Source organism: Miscanthus floridulus, chromosome 10 (genome assembly GCF_019320115.1).
Source record: "Miscanthus floridulus cultivar M001 chromosome 10, ASM1932011v1, whole genome shotgun sequence".
Classification (NCBI taxonomy): domain Eukaryota; kingdom Viridiplantae; phylum Streptophyta; class Magnoliopsida; order Poales; family Poaceae; genus Miscanthus; species Miscanthus floridulus.
This window is the reverse complement of record NC_089589.1, coordinates 1,159,200-1,175,792: the sequence shown is the minus strand read 5'-3', so window position 1 is coordinate 1,175,792 and position 16,593 is coordinate 1,159,200. Positions and strand designations below refer to the sequence as shown.

General features: G+C 44.1%; 2 pseudogenes; one reads left to right on the top strand and one right to left on the bottom strand.

Moving 5' to 3' along the window:
- The first annotated feature begins 5,800 nt into the window (after positions 1–5,800).
- Positions 5,801–7,636, top strand: LOC136487379 (uncharacterized; annotated as a pseudogene).
- A 3,298-nt stretch (positions 7,637–10,934) lies between these two features.
- Positions 10,935–16,593, bottom strand: part of LOC136490009 (uncharacterized) — a 29,776-nt pseudogene continuing 24,117 nt past the window's right edge.

Genomic DNA, 16,593 nt, shown 5'->3' with positions numbered 1-16,593 from the left:
GCTTGAGCGCAACATCTCATCAAGCACTTCGTCATCTCAGCCAGTCACTTCATCATTCTCATTTCTCCTCTCCTGCACTTACGGTTGTCCCCCTCCACCAGCGGTGAGGAGCAATGTCGCAGCAGCTCGGCGAGGCCACAATGGTACATACATGACACCCTGTGTTTTTCATCACGTTAAAATTCACTAAAAAATTTGAACTTTTTAAAATTTTACAACAAAACTAAAACTATGTCAGTTTATTTTTCCGCGAAACCGTTCTAGAAAATGTTTTTTCCAAACCTTGCATTAAAATTCCATCATATGCATTTTGAATGTTTGTGTGCTTTTCTAGAATTTATTTGAGGCACTAAAAATATTTTCCCCTTTTCCAGAACACTTTTTTTCCAAAAACTCGTGCTCCAAAATTCTCCCATCAGAAAATCCTTTTGCAATTTCCGTCGACAGCACATCACCAGCAGTCCAGCACGAGCATGAATCCGCTGCAACGCTGCCAACCATGCCGGCAAAAATCTCCATGGTCGGAGAATATCTCCAACGCTCCACCGCCTTACTGTAACTCGCCAGCGGCTATAAATAGCCCGCCATGGCTGCCGCGGAGCCAAGCCGGCACGGAGCTCGTGTGCACGCAGGATGACACCACCGTCGCAGCATTACTGCTCGGGCGCTGTAGCGCCGCTGCTACCACGGCTCGCAGGAGCGCTGAGCCTCCTCGCGCTGCTACCTCGGCCATCTCCGTGCCGGAGCTCGAAGCCGCCGAGCACTCCACGCCACGCTCGCCGAAGCCACGCCGTCGGAGCTGCTTCCTGACCTCGCCGCCGGCCACCGCGCTGGAGCTGAGCATTGCCTGAGCCGCCCGCGCCTTGACTTGCCGCAACGGCCGCACAGACGAGCATCCCGCCGGCTCGCACCGGTGCCACGCCGCCAGCGCCAAGCGCCGCCGAGACGAAGCCCCCGCCGTCGCGCTCTCTCTCTGTTCGGCGCTCTCTGCTCTGCTCCTCTTTTCCCCTCTATTCCGCGCGTGGACGAGAAGACCGAAGACGACGACGCCGTCGTCGAACGCTGTACTCGGCCCGATTCCCTGCTCAACTCGAGCCGGAGCCCAGGAGCACCGCCGCCGCCCTGCTCCTTCCCCTCCTCTGCTCTCTGGACTATGGACACGGGAAGTCACGGACGCCGTCCGAAGCCGAACGCCGCTCTGTGCCGAAGCCGAGCACCACCAGGGACGCCGTGCTCGCCCGGAGCGACGCGCCAGGCTACTGAGGCCGTCCGCCGCCGCCCCTCTGCCTCTCTACCCGGCGTCCTCGAAGCCACCGCCGCCGCCCGCCGGACTGCCGCCGAGGCTGCCGCAGCGAGGAGCACGAGCACCTCAGTTAGTGCCACCAGAGCGAAGCACAACGCCTCGGCCACCGACCCAACGCCGCCGAAGCCGCCCTCGCGCCGCGACTGGAAGCCACCGTGGCACCGAGATGGACGTCGCGCTGCTGCCGCCCACGGCTTCCGTCTCTCTGCGGCTCGGTCACGAACGGGGAACGGCCAAAGGCACCTGGCCATCCACGTCACAGCAACCAATGGTAGTGCGCCACGTCACTGTTGCGGGACCCGGCTGTAAGGGACTTAACTCCCTCCCTCATTGTCCGTGAACTTAATTGACTCACGTGTTCACAGCAACGTATGAGCGAGTCCACGAAACGGAGCAGACAGCCTAGCCCCACCACATGGCCCACGCGTCAGCCTCAGAACCGGAGAGAAAATACTAGGCACACATGGGAAGTGTACGCAGGAAGCTGAGTAAGCCCTTTTCCCATTCTAGAAAATTTCTAAAAATACTAGAGCCACTACAAAGCCTACCCAGACCCATTCCATGCCTTCCCCACCATCTAAAATTCCGGAAATAATTTCCAATATCCTTGCCATACGCCTTTCTTTAATAAACATTTGATTATCCGTATATCCACCATCCTAACTCTGAATCCCGTAATTCTTTCACCAAAAATCTTCTAAAATCAAGCCCTACATATTCATATCCCTTTTCATAATTTTTGGTGCCCATTTAAAATTCCAGTTATGTTTGTTTTTCGTTTCTTTTATTTAATATTGCACCCACCTTTCAATCCTAATTAACCTAGGCATATACATAAGTGTATGTGCCACTACCCTAGTTATCACTCCTAACCTTGCATTTCAGCCTAGCTTAAACCCTATCTGTATGTGTATATAAATATATATGTACGTACCCAACTATCCAAGTTCCTCTCGTGAATACTAACACGTATACGTGAACTCACCTAGATAACCTCGCCAAACCCCGGTGGACCTGTAGAAGTCAGTCGATGACTTGGTCAGGCTTTCTTTTAGGTTCACATAGTAGTGAAAGATAATACTGAGGTCTGGTTTTCGCCAGATAACCACACCATCCCAACCAAACACGTAGGAGCCACACCTTGTTGGATGGATTCCCTCCATTCAAGCCTTACATCAAATTGTCAGAATAATGATAGTCTTAGAAGTAAACCCATCAACCAGATAAAGCCAACCCATCTAGGACTGTTTTCTCTCTTTGATTGATTATGCTTGTTTGGTCTACTTGTTTGGTGTTTTCCTTGCTTGTCAATGCTAGATAGCATACAATAGAAGACGTGGAGAGAACCTGATGGAATCCAGAATTACAATTACACGAGAAGCAAGAAGCACATGAATCAGAATATGGGAATAAGTATATTATCGTCAGCGAGCAGAGGCAAGTCCTAACACCCACCTATTATCTTCCCTCCATATATTTTGCCACATATATATAAAGCACTCCCCTTTCCACCATCACCACATCTTGCCACCTCCACCATAAAGCCTACCACTTCCATTTCTACCCATTATCTAATAAACTTAATTTACATTATATATTCATACCACCCACTTTTATGTATTTGTGAGAATAAATGATATGAGCTCATGTGATATGCTATGAGCTCCTCGTGATATGTTATGAGCATTTGTGATATGTTATGAGCTCTTTGTGCATTTGTGATATGTTATGAGCACTTGAGATATGTTATGAGCTTTTGTGGATTATTATGAGATTTTGGTGGTATGGATGAGCTTAAGAACATGAACCGTGCTGTAAATTAAATATAACATGTGGAACTAAAATTTACATCCGATGGAAGCGAGTAGGGGTATTTCACGTGGTGTGGATTACCTTGGCAAATTCGCCTGGTGAGGGTTCCTGTGGGTGATACTCGCTTCAGTCATATAAGGACCGGTTCATTTGCCATCTCGCCTAGCCAGAATTTCGTACAGCCAATGGGCAAACTTGGTCTAACACCCCAATAGGCAAGGCAGAAGTACAACTACTACAGGAGGCCGGAGTGGCAACGGACTATCATGAGAGGACACGGTTGCTGGGTGATCTTCCGTGGTCTGGTCGACATAGTTGTTATGTGGTATTCCATGTAAAATATTGATGTGTTGTGTGCGAGCACATACTGTTTATTGAATTCGGATGCTGTGTGATCATCCACTGAAATTAGATGTGTGATCATCCAGACTATGTGTGTTTCCCGACCCCTGAGTAGGCCGTGGTAGCGTTGTATGGATGCCTAAGGTCATTCCATCCCGGTACAAGAACTCATTAGGCCTGTTTCTACCACCATACATGGTTAGAGGCTGTGTCTATCATGTGAGAAAATTTGTACAACCTCTGTAGAGTGTATTGAATCTATTCGAATAGCCACGTCCTTAGAATGGGCAACCGCTGGGATGAGGTCTCAAAAGATTAGATGCTTTTATGTGTAATGAAATTGTGATAATCTGATAAGTTGAAATCAATTAATCTGGTAAGTTACAATCTATAAACTCCGGGAACTGGCGAGAAGGGTTATAGGCCTTGTTCGCTTGTCTTATAAGCCGTACTTTCCAGCTTTCTTTTAAGTGGGAACAGTGTTTTTCTCTCATAATAAATCAGCGAACAGTACTTTTCAGCTTGTTTTTCAGCGAAGCGAATGGGCCAATACTCTCCCACGGCCCAAACTCCCATTTTATATTTATAACTTTACTCCTAACATAAACACCTCCACCACCATAACCCACCTCCACATACAGCCTCCGCCATCCACCTCACACCACCCCAAAGTTAGGGCTTGCTGAGTACTTTATGTACTCAATTCCCTCCCTTTTATGTTTTTGGGAGAAAAGCTACAGGAGCACATACGAGGATGGAGCTATCGAAGCCATGCAAGGATGGACAACAAGAGTACACCCGAGGGCGAAGACGTGTGACTACGCAAGGACTACTAGGATTAAAGATATAGGAATGAGCATTAGGATAAGTTTTACGTCTGCACTCCAAGTTGCCTGTAGGAAATGAACCACGACGTTGTAGGACCGTTGTGTTACAACTTCGATGTATATCATAAGGCCAATAGCCCAAGCTATGTAAATACGAACTCTGTAATGTGTTTTCCCCACTATTAATAAAAGTATAGTTTTTTATGTCAATCTTGTTTAATCTATGCATATCAGCTACTGATCCAGGGACTGATACGTGATGCACAGTAGACCCCAAAGTAGGGGACCGACAATACACTGAAATTTTTTCTGATTCAGCTTGTATCGTCCCTAGCTAATCATAATGGCATATGCTTTCTTTACCCTATTTTGATTATGTGAATCAGTACTCTGCAATGAAAATGTTTTTCCCTAGTTAGGCAATTACTTGGTTTTGCTGTTTTTAAAAAGCTAAGTCTCTTTATCTTTTCGAAAGGTAGGAACCAGAAACCCTTTTATTTGCATGTTAAACTGTTGCAGCATGCTAAGCTCTGGTTTTCAAGACCCATTCTTTTTTACGTATTATCTCATTCTTCTTCTTTGTCTTATGACAACGGACGCACCTCCTACAGGTACCGACAAACAGTCTTACCATGTTTTTAAGTCATTTTCTCATTTGGGGTGGCAAAGCTCTGTATGGAGTTGAAGGTTGAAACAAGGGTCCACTTACCAGCAAAGCACAACATATTGGATGTATTTGCTAAATGACTAATGGTGAATGAAACTTATTAGATGGTGATATTTCAAGTAATTTCAACATTATTGTGGTTCATTCAATTTAGTGCCCTCAATTTTATTGGTACTACGTCCAAATGGCTAAACACTCAGCACCACTTAGCCCCACTTTGGCACGGAACTGCAAACACAGTGGATAACCAGCCCCAATGTTTTAACAAACTTTTTTCTTTTCATACCGCACAAGAGAAGGAATAGGTCCCTTCCTTTGGATTACAACTCAATCTTGTATGGAAAATGGTGAAATGTAGTAGTCAAATTAATGGTTAAGTGACACAAAGTATACCTTTTCTCATTTATATTGTAGTGTAACATGATACAGTTAGAATATTCAATTGATCGTGCACTAGCAAAATCTTATTGTGCACTAGAAAATCTAAGTTGTTCTTTATGCTCTTCATGTGTGCTGTGTTGTTAGATTGTACACATAGGAATGATGCAGGCTGAGATGGATGCTGCCAACAACAATGGGCACCGAGAGGACCATCGCTTCTATAAGGACCTGAGCCCTATGATAGCCCGTTACATCTACACGCTGATCTTCTTTCTTGGGAACATCTTCGCATGGGCAGTACGCGACAACCATATTTCAACATTCTTCGAGAGACAGCGCCTGAACGGTTGTCAGGGCAATCGTGACTGCCTGGCAATGGAGGCTATATTGATAATTAGCCTTGTGTTCTTTGTATCCTAAAAACACCTTTCACTTAATAAGAAATATTTTATTTATGTGCATTCCTTTATGTTGTCCTTAAAAATGTCAATTAGCTATTTTTCTTGGTCATGTTCTTGTCGACCGTGTACACCAGGAAGGTACACGATCGTAGAAACGTGTGGCACTCCCAGTGGTGGCCGGCAAAGATTGTCCTTTTGGCAATCTTCCTTATAATATCTACAATGGCACCATCCTATGTGATTCAACTCTACGGTAAGTTCCACTACCGACCTTTCTTGTAGTAGGTTAGAAATTCCACCACTTTCAAATTGAATGACAGTGTTTTTGTCTGAATTATTTTAGGTAAAGTTGCACCTTTTGGAGCAGGGTACCTCACATATCTCTTTTAAGCATTTATTCTTATCCTTCCCTTTTAGTCACTGACAAGTGGTTATCTTGTATTTCAAATTGAATAGGATATTTATTTTTATTCAGCTAATAAGTGTTAATAGATACATCACACGGCTGAACTACAGATGGTGCCTAACAAATATGGAAGAATGGTATATTTTCTTTATCTTTCTCAATGCAACCTATTGTTTAACCATACATCTGTTTCCATGTGACAACCTTGGGTGTTGAATTGCAGTTACCTTCGAGTGATCATAGTCTCCATTTTAGGGTACAGTGGTTCTATGGTTGGGACCATACTTATGGGCTTGTGGTACGCGGGCTGCTGGCAAAATATCACATTCATTGTCGCCACACTGCTGCTGGTGTACCTCATGTCACTAATCTCAATTATTTCCAAGGTAATTGCATACTTACTTTAGATCATCACATGATAACTAAGAATAAAAAAAAAGACCAAGTGAAATACTAATTAAAATTGGGCTGTGAATCTGTGACCTGTTGTCTAAATTAGGCCAAGGGGTTCTACATGGAGCCAGGGCTACTAGGGCTGTACATTGTATTCCTGTGCTGGTCAGCAATTAAAAGGTAAAAATATTTATACTGAATTATGCATGATCGATGTGGTTGTCTATTGAGTCAGTTTATAATAAATGATAAAACTAACTTTTTTTATTTTCTTGGGCTCTAAAATTTGACCTCAACAGTGAACCGGAGACAAGGTGCTACAAGAAAGGAAAAGCTAGTTCAGGTGAAAATTGGAAGACTATGATTGTAAGTATTCTTTATTCCGTCATGGTTCTTATCTATAGTGATATTTCATCGAGATATGATTTCAATATTGGCAGAGTTTTATTGTTGAACTAATCAGCATCGCTGTAGCTGCTTTCTCGACGGGCACCGACTACAAATGTTTACAGGTATATATGTTCATTCCAACTGAAAAAAAAACATCAAATCAATAAAAATGTGAAATTTGTTGTGCCACTTAAATAGCAAATGCCTCAAACATTGCAGTTCAGAAATGTGGTAGAGTCGGAAAATGACATACCATATGGGTATGGTTTTTTCCATTTTGTCTTTGCTACGGGCTCCATGTACTTCGGCATGATGTTTGTCGGCTGGGACACTCATCATACATCAGAAAAGTAAGTTCAGATAGAAACCTGATCGCAATGAAAAAATGAATAATGTGTTCATGTTTGATATTTTGTGTTTTGTCTCAGGTGGAGTATGGATGCCGGTTGGACCAGTACATGGGTCCATATATCTAATGAGGGTCTAGTAGTAATATCCTTCGGTAAGTAATCTGTGGCTAAAACCCTCAACTTCACTAAGCATAATAAAAGTGCCAAAAAAAATGGCCATGGCATGCACTAAGTTTTGGTTTCAAAATGTTTTTGCTGCCGCAAAAGAAATAAACTCTATTATTAACAGATGAATGTTTGCATTTGCAGTATCAATACTCCTCGCCCGAATGTATGGCATAGGTTGGCTTCGGCAGATACTTAACGGATCTTTGGAACAGGTGGTCAGCAGGGTGGCGAATCCCGGACCACAGAGCTCGAGATGAACACCGGACCACCACCTTCGCCGTTATCGCAGGCCACCGATCTCCAAATATCTGAGTCTATCAACATCAGTGCCTTGAGCAGTAACGACAACACTGAGCCATCTCCTCTGCCTTCGTTATCACAAACCGAGAGCGAAATAGTTGAAGAGTAGTAAAGAAGGCAGTGGGCAGTGGCATATTGTTGGATGTTTGTATGATACGGAGGACTGATGTAAAAAAATATTTTATCTTTTTCACTTAATGTATATTTTTTATCTGTTCCTTATTTTTATACCCTCATCCGAAAAGAAATAGTGAAGACGATTCTCATGGAGCAACCATGGGCATCCTCCAGCCTACACAGCCAGCTACGTACATAACGACCTAGCTAATGTAGGTAACATGAGCTAAGTTGTTTGGTTGCCTACCGGAGGTAGGAGCATATATACTTTCTTGTCACTAACGGCCATTTAGTCTGTTTACACACCGTTTAAACGCTACACGGTGGTACATTGTTTTTGTTTAATCGGTTGTTTTGACCGTTTAAACGACCGTTTTTTCGTTTAAACATCTGTTTTATACCTAAATAATGGGCTAAACGGAAGGTGACCAACTGTTTACCGTTCAGGATAACACTAATGGTGGCGTGTTGTTCACCGGTCGAATTTTATTTGTCCTGAGTGTTGATCCTCAACGTTAGTGTGCTACGTGGCAGGTTGAGTGGCCCCGGCCACATCTGAAGGACATGATGGACGCATCATGTCCATGCCCTCCTCGTGAGCAACGGCGAGTGAGGTGGCAGCGCGAGCTGCGAGTGGCTGGGCAATGGGTGCATGGGGTGGCCGGTGCGGGGCCACGGTTGCGCGTGCGTAGGCGGCGACAGGCCAGTGCAGAGCAGCGGTGGCCGGCGCCGCTCAAGCTCAGCGCGTGGGGGCGGCTGCCGGCTTCGATCCGCACAGCTCGGTGAATTCGGCAAGAGGATTGTCTTGTACCCTGACTTCAATGTTAGATGGTGGCACTGTACATCTATTAGAACACTGGCTACATCAACCAAAATGGAGAGGATGGAAGAACTTTAATAGGATATTGTTTTTAATTTTAGATGAGATTTTTTTCATATATAATTTAGGGATGTACTATGTAAGTTTAAATATAATTCTCCCTTCTCTCTAGGGAAAATGTCATTTCAGGTTTTAAGGCATAGAAGAACTAGCTGTCAAATTTGTTACTTTTCCAACATTTAGAGAAGGAATCACGTCGGCACATTATTATTGCTCCCGGTCATAAGCAGCATCTAGGTTGGCTTGTGAGGACTAACTAATTCATTTCTGCCACGAGGGTACAAAGTGATATATCAAACATAAGTCGAAAAGAATGTTGTATATTAATTTGAAGGGCTACAAGATTATTAAACGATGACTTGTGAAAAATATGGCATCCGTTGTACTTTCAGTCATGCCACGTACAAGATAGCTGCCGGGTAGGCACGACCGTCTATATGAGTAAGTTACACATTATAGTACAACAATATTACAGAACAATAGCCCGGCACCCGCCGGCAAAATGTCAATCTAGCTAGCACCTGGCAGGAACATAGTGTGTTTGTATCTACTTGCCTAATCATAGTTGATAGATCATGTATATGAGCTAAAACTTCTTTTCTAATTTGGCATTTGAAGTTGTTTGCAACATCATATTTGAATTCCATCTCATGTTCGATTGCACCAAGAACTAATTGCCTTTGCTCCCTTTAGTGTAACTTCATGTGTATCCTGAGCACCTCTCTCTCTCTGCAAAACAAGGTAATAAAACCGAAACTAATAGAATCTGTTAGTCTAAGATAAATAAAGCATACAACTGTATTTATACCAGATTTATTCTCCAAGACAAGAGGCTGGCGGCCATGGTGATTGAAGGTGTGTTTAACGGCCACAACAGCACCCAACACCTATGACCGTACGTTACATCTCTACATCAATGAGAGGACTATGTAGATGTAGCATACGGTCATGAGGGATAGGTGCTGGATTACCGAAGAACTGAGTCCTCTCTCCGCTTGCATCGTGCCTGCGTCGTCTACAATCCAACAACAAAACACATGTGAGGGAGGATGGAGAACATTTCTGTTTTGCTAACGCACAACCAGCAGCTTCAAGTATTGTAGATTTCTTTTTCATAATAAAATATAATATAAACGAGAAGATGGGAGAGGAAAACATTTTTGCTATTTAACCATTAATTTCACTCCTACACTTGACCATTTTTCCATATAGAAATTTAGGGGTGAGATTTGGCAGTTGCATACAACGGCTGGAATTGGACGACAATGCAAGATTAAAATGATGTAAACTGAATCAACGGCATATATAGAGCTGTAAATGGAGGTCGGGACATGTATGTGGATCATGCTCATCAGAATTTAGAACTGCAAAGTTAAAGAGAGAGAGGGATGCATGATTACCTGTTTCTGATGGGCAATGGAAGGAGGCCGATAGGCATGCAGCAGGGAGCATGCAAATGAGGATGCATCGTGGTTCTGGTGGCGTGGTTTGGTTACCACTGATTAGCAATGCAATGCATCAATGGAAATGGCTGCCTGGTTGCCGATCATCGCGTATATATATACTCCTAGGCGCAGGTGGGACCGTGGGAGTGAGTGGGGGCAGCAAAACGGCTCTCCCCTCCGCAACGAAAGCAGCAGATGCGCATGCACGCACAAGACATGTTGCATTGTGACCGCCGGGCGTTTGGCTGACAAAGATGAGACGGAGACACGTCTGGTGCGTGCAGTACTAGCTGCCTGCTCCCTGCCTTGGTGTGAGTGATCGCTGAATGCAGTTATGACCGGCCCCAAACACAAAGCAGCTACCAGCAGCAGTGCTGCAGCTGTGTCAGGCTGAAACTGAATGGACTCGTGCAGTTTCAGTTAACTGAAGAAGGTGTTTCCTGAATGACAAGGCCGCAAGTTTTTAGAGCGAACGGGCATTCCGTATTCGATGTGTAGAGTTCATGGTAGATCCGACGGCTAGTTTTTGTTGTATCTCATTTACCGTGTCATCAGTTACGGCACAACTCTGTAACCGGGCGGGCCAGTCCCGGCCGGAGTAGCAGGGTATTCATATGTAAATATCTCCATTTATCCTGCATTCCACCGCATTATTCAGTAACTGTAAGTTCTAGTCGTAACTAGCTGGAACCAAAAGAGCAAAGCTGCTTTGCCAAAGCTCAACATACAGAGCCAAATCAAATGGCCATCACAGGGCTACTGGATATTCATCAATGGAGTCACGTTCTACACTAGTTCAGTACCAACTCTGTCATGCATGATGCATGGCATCCTGTGTTGCTGCATCATCGACAGATTCGACACAGACAACACTAACAACTCAATGTTTTACAGTTCCGATTTTGAAACTAAGAGGAGGAAGGCCTCCATCATGTCTACTGCTGTCAGTTCAGGGCTTCAGGCTAAGCGAGAGCCTTCCAAGTTTTACCTAATACATATATCCGTTTCCTGCTCGCTTGGCCGTCAGTTCAGGCTAAGCAAGACTTCAAGAGCCGCCTCAGTTTTACCTAATATCAGTTTCCTTCTCACTTGGTTTTCAGAAGTAACACTATCTCGCCATATCAATACTTTTGTAGGCAGTTACATTCAGAGAACAATTGCTGAGCAGTAGCATCTCCTGCCAATTGACTTCAACCCCGTTGTCACCGAGCCACACCCTTCCTTGTAGCGTTCCACCTCACAAATCGCCATGACACCAATGTTTAAATGTTAGCCACGACACGTACTTGACAATTATTATGCAGAAAAAAAATGACAGCGACCAAAACAGGCTACTTGAGGAAACCAAAGAATTCATGTTCACTTGTTCAGATAAAATGCACTAGACACTGACATGATAACAAAATTGTATATGTAGTAGGGACAGGAAAGCAAAATAATAAAAACAAGTGCTTAAGGATCTAAGAATATGTGCTCAACTTAAATGCAGTACACTTTCATGCCAAGACTCAATATATGCAGTTGATGCAGGCAGACCCTTGACACATAGCAGTTCAGTGACTGCCTCACTATCAAACCCTGGCAGCTATATACATGATTTTGGATCTATGAGTTTTGGTTCCAGCTTAGTTGAGTTACTGACAGCCAGATGGACACCATAAGAAATTTGTCATTTAGCGTTGCTACTTACCACATCCAAGATTGTATCTGCTTCACCTTTCACCCCGCCAAAGGTGAATATTGAGCCACCGAGCACAGCTGAAGAATGGTATCCTCTGGTGTAGTTCATGGGTTCAACCATCACCCATGATGGCATCCTTGGCTCATACACCTCAACAGTTGCCACCATTGCTTTAGCCCTTGTGTCGTATCCACCAATCGAGAATCTGGAACAAAATACAAAGGCAAATTACATCAACAAAGGATAGTATACACCCTGATGCACGCCCCCCCCCCCCCCTTTCATTTGCTGGGCACACATTATATAGCATATTTTTCAAAAGAAACATCCTACATATCTTATAAAAAGAAAGAGTTACGTGACTTGCATCTTCTCCTTAAGCACTGTAAGTGTATGACAGCCCCTTCCTCCACTCATCTTTGGCAGCATTTTTCAGTTAGGCTCCCGAGGATCAAGTCTTTCAGCAGAGCTGCCAATACACATCAGAAAGTTAGCACAAGAGTTTTCTTGTGTTCCTCTCACTTCAAATATCACCGCCATTATAGCAATAGAGAATAGACAAATGAGCATTTATGAAATAATTCAGTTTATTCAGATTTGCACTAACACAGATGACTTCCCGATTAGGATAGGACTACATCAAGGGTCAGCTTTGAGCCCTTATCTGTTTGCCTTAGTGATGGATGAGGTCATAAGGGACATACAAGGGGACATCCCTTGGTGTATGCTTTTCACGGACGATGTAGTGCTAGTTGATGAAAGCCGGACATGAGTGAATTAGAAACTGAAATTATGGCGGGAGACTTTGGAGTCCAAAGGTTTTAGACTCAGTAGAACTAAAACTGAGTATATGAGATGTGACTTTGGCACTACTACTCAGGAGGAGAAAGATATTAATTTGATAGGTCAAGTAGTGCCTAGAAAGGATACCTTTCGATATTTAGGATCAATGCTATAGAGAGACGGGGATATTGATGAAGTTGTTAGCCATAGAATCAAAGCAGGGTGGATGAAGTGGCGCCAAGTATCTGGTGTCCTATGTGACAAAAGGGTACCACAGAAGCTAAAAGGCAAGTTTTATAGGACGGCGATTAGACCTGCTATGTTGTATGGTGCAGAATATTGGCCTACGAAAAGACGACATGTTCAATAGATAAGTGTCGCGAAAATGCGTATGATGCGTTGGATTTGCGGTCATACAAGAAGGGATCGAATTCGGAATGATGATATACGTGATAGATTAGGGGTAGCACCAATTGAAGAAAAGCTTGTCCAACACCAGGTGAGATGGTTTGGACATGTCCAACGGAGACCTTCAGAGACACCGGTGCGTAGTGAAATTCTAAGCCAGGATAGTAACGTGAAGAGAGGCGGAGGAAGACCGAAGTTGACTTGGGTAGAGGCAATAAAAGGAGACTTGAAAGGATGGAATATACCCAAAGACTTAGCCTTAGATAGGAGTGCTTGGAAAACAGCTATTCACGTGTCTGAACCTTGATTGCTTCTGCTGGGTTTCAACTCTAGTCTACCCCAACTTGTTTGGGACTTAAAGGCTTTGTTGTTGTTGTTGTTGATTCAGATTTGCACTAAACCATAGGCCACCACATGAGGTTTAACTAACTGTTTTGAGATGTTTGGAGGTTTTATGAGCTGTTGTATTTCCACCAGATCAAAACTAAACCAATCAGGTACTAAATACAGGCAGGAAAAGTACAGCACCTCAGATATTGAACACCATTGAAGCCACCGACGGCATAAATCACACCATTTAGTGCTACACCAGCTAGAGCAAAGCGCTGAAGAACAGTGTGACAAAGTCAGTCAAGCTATCAGAAGCAAATATTTTCCCAAAAAGGACAGTACATCAAATTGAAATGGAATCAGGAACTGTTTTTCTTCACTGCAGAATTACACAGTTTTCCATGAGTAAATGGCTATTATTTTCCCAAGCTGCTCATGTTTTAGGCAAATTTATGCATGTTCTACTATGTGCTTCAGTAATGTATGAGAAGAAAAGTTTTCAGATTCTAGAACAAATGAATGGTAGAAATCGATACCTTTTCAAGCATAGGTTGATTCTTTATTCACTTTCCATGTGTAGGATCAAACATCTCAACATCAGGAAAACACTCAGTTCCATCTCCACCACCGAATGCATAGATTCTCCCATTGACACTAACCCCAGCAAGGCTCCCCTTATCACGAGTCAACGATGGGCATGTGGACCAATCATCACAGCTTTGGTCATAACAGTCAACTTCATCCAAAAGATAAATGCAGAATCAGGACAGCGATTGAAATACGAGAGCTCAAGAGGGAACTAAACTTAGAAGCCAAGTAGTAACCTATATCAAACCAGCAAGCACCATCACCACCACCAAGAACAAATATCTTGCCCTGTAGTGCAACAGTTGAGGTATATGACTTGCCAATAGCCATTGGTTTGAGGGGTGTTAGTACGTCCAATGAAGGGGAAAAAGAGTCTAGTGATGGCAAAAATGAGAAGCCATCAAAACCACCAACTAGATAAATGACATCTTCTGAACCCAAATATTGTTCTACAAACTGGTTAAGTGAATCATCTAGGGTCAAAGGATCTATTTTAGAATTCAATGTCTTAACTGTTCCCTTTAGTTCAACAATTCTTTTCAGTAACCTCTCATTCACCCCTTGTAAATGTTTGACTTCTTTGTTGGACCAAGCCTGCATTTTGAACATAAGTTAGATTTAACCACCAAAACTTTTTTGCCAGGAAATGAGATGTTTTTCCTGGACTTTGGGATTGCATCCTTTTTCTCTACTTCCATATTGAAATAGTGGACTACAGAAGTTGAACAATCGATCATAGAAGATCCTAGCTGAAAGATTGATTAGAAACTAAGCAGATGCGAGACTGATTTAGAAGCATAATGGAAAAATCTTTTCATTTCATCCTGCCTTGCTTCTTCCATTTCTTTAGGTAGCCGTGAACCAAAAACACTACAAGCATCATATGGATTCTCCCTGTTAGTGCCACATAACAAATTTAGCCATTCTAGAGTGCAAAATTTAGCTATCCCAATCCTACACACATGCAGTTTAGTATCAGTATAATAATATACAAAGATTTACTCAACATAATATCACTTGCTTTATTTTCTTGGTTCCTACATTGTCATGCTAAGTTATCAACACATCTATTCAAAGTGTAATTTCTGGGGGGGGGGGGTTGGCATATAACATTTCCATAAATTTAAGATTGCATGGCTCAGTATAACAGATGCAAGGCATTTCATGAGGTTATAGCATAAAGAAGAGACCTGCTTCTTCTCCATCACCTCTATTCGTCCAGATAACTCTTTAACTACATCAATCAGCTGGACAAACAAAATTTTGTGAGAAATTTTGCAATAGATAGGCAAGAACTAAGCATGTTAGCTAGACTGAATGAACTTGTTGGAATGTAATCGGGCTCGTGGGCCTGCCTATCAAGGCTCCCCACCTAGCCTATATGTATGCACTGACTATGCCTGATCAATATCATCTAGTATTCCCCAACTCATATCTCTTCATGGTAGCATGAGACGGTTCGCTCCCGCGGCCTCTCGCTTCCGCATAACCTAACCCTAGCCGCCGATCCTCACGATCGACTGGCTCATGCCGTCGCTGGGCAACCTCCGCTCGCCGGCCACCTCACCATGCACGTGCGCGACAGCGCCGTGCGCCCCCACCTGCCTCGCCGAGTCCTCCTCGCAGGCGCCCGATTCGCAGCCACCACTGATCCTCGCCGGCTCCCGATCCACACCCAATGGCAGAGACCGACGCCGAATGCCTGGCCCGCGAAGCGCGCGAGCAGCGTGAATGCCATGTGCGCCTCCCTTTTAGCATGTCGAATTCTCGCGCGCTTCGCCCATTTGATTTAATACATTGCGATCTTTGGACATCCCCAGTTGTTGGTGTGTCGGGCTATAAATATTATCTTGTCATTCTAGATGATTGCACTCACTACAGCTGGACGTTTCCTTTACGCCTCAAGTCCGACACATTTAGCATTCTCATTCATTTTTTCTCGTATGTGCGCACGCAGTTCGACTCCTCCATCAAGGCAGTTCAGTGCGACAACGGCCGCAAATTTGACCATTCCTCGGCCCGCACGTTCTTCCTCACCCACGGTGTCGTCCTTAGGATGTCGTGTCCATACACCTCTCAGCAAAATGGGCGGGCTGAGCGCACTCTTCGCACAATTAATAACAGTGTGCGCTCCCTCCTGTTCCAGGCCAGTCTTCCTCTGGTTTATTGGGCGGATTCCTTACACACTGCCACTTATCTCCTCAACTGCCACCCCACAAAAACCTTAGACGGCCAAACACCCTACTTCGCCTTATATGGCACACAGCCCTCTTACACCCACCTTCGTGTTTTCGGCTACGCTTGCTATCCAAACCTATCATCCACAGCTCCACATAAATTATCACCACGTTCCTCCCTGTGTGTCTTCCTGGGGTATTCCACCGATCATAAGGGCTATCGGTGTCTTGACCTTCACTCTAACCGGATCATCGTCTCTCGTCATGTTGTCTTTGATGAGACGGTATTTCCCTTCGCCGATATGTCCACTTCACCCCAGGATCCCACCACACTTGATTTTTTGGATGACGCTGATGATTCCTCTTCACCCAGTGGGTCAAGAGTTGTGCATGCAGGTACCCATCTTCCTAGCGGCATGGCTGCCGCCCCGGGGAGCCCAGGCA